We start from the raw sequence: 1,444 nt of genomic DNA, 5'->3' as shown, positions 1-1,444 counted from the left end.
AAAAAAAAAAAAAAAAAAAAATTAAAAAAAATTAAATAAATTAGCTGGGTGTCATGGCGCATGCCTGTAATCCCAGCTAGCTACTCAGGAGGCTGAGGCAGGAGATTCACTTGGACCTGGGAGGCGGAGGTTGGAGTGAGCTGAGATGGCACCACTGCACTCCAGCCTGGGCGATAGAGCAAGACTCCGTCTCAAAACAAACAAAAACCTTCATCTTAAAATTATAGGGTGAGAATTTAGAAATACAAGGAAAAATGGACAAACCAGTTATAATGAGAAGCTTTAACACATCTCTTTTCAGAATCAGTGGATCTACTGCTGCACACACACTTACTAGAATGGCTAACATTTTGAAATGCTGATAAATACGCAGAGCAACTGGAGTTCCTCACAGCTGGTAGGAATGCAAAATGACTCATTCACTCAAAACAGTTTGGCAATTTCTTTAAATGCTGACATACACATACCATATGACCCAGCAGTCCCACTCCTGGGTATTTAGAGAGATGAAAACTTATGTTCACACAAAACTTGTGCATGGATATTTATAGCAGCACCATTCATAATCACCAAGATGTCTTCCAGCAGGTGAATAGATAGAGATGCATCCATGTGATGGCAAATGTCACAATTTGGATGAATCTCAACATCATATGCTGAGTGAAAAAGCCAGTCTCAGAAGGCTACATTCTGTATGATTCCATTTATATGACATTATTGAAAAGACGAAACTGTTGTGACAGAACAGATTGGAGGTTGCCAGGTGTTGGGGCTGGGGGAGGTTGATTACAAAGAGGATGTACAAGGGAGTTTGTTTTTTGTTTGTTTTGGTGATGAACAGTTCTGTATCCTGATTGCGGTGGTGGTAACATGAGTCTATACATATGTTAAAATTTATAGAACTGCACACTCTCAAAAAATTAGTTTTACTGTATAGTAATATTAGAACTTGAAAAACTCATCCCTCTTGCCATCAAGATATGAAAGATGCTATTGAACATAAATATTTTGTATCTATCATGAATACAAAGCATATTCTCCTGGAAAACCAATTTCGGAACATTCATATAAATGATTTGTATGAAGGAAAAATACAAAATTCAAAGATCATATAGATCATGTGTTCTTTGTATAATGTAATAACAAAAGGCCTGTCCACTTGGAAATTTTTTTTTTATACTTTAAGTTCTAGGGTACATGTGCACAATGTGCAGGTTTACATATGTATACACATGCCACGTTGGTGTGCTGCACCCATTTACATTAGGTATATCTCCTAATGCTATCCCTCCCCCATTCCCCCTCCCCACAATAGGCCCTGGTGTGTGATGTTCCCCTTCCTGTGTCCAAGTGATCTCATTGTTCAATTCCCACCTATGAGTGAGAACACGTGGTGTTTGGTTTTCTGTTCTTGTGATAGTTTGCTGAGAATGGTGATTTCCAG

The sequence above is a fragment of the Colobus angolensis genome, unplaced genomic scaffold (assembly GCF_000951035.1).
Source record: "Colobus angolensis palliatus isolate OR3802 unplaced genomic scaffold, Cang.pa_1.0 Scaffold388, whole genome shotgun sequence".
NCBI classification, from domain to species: Eukaryota; Metazoa; Chordata; class Mammalia; order Primates; family Cercopithecidae; genus Colobus; species Colobus angolensis.
This window is presented reverse-complemented; position numbering follows the sequence as displayed.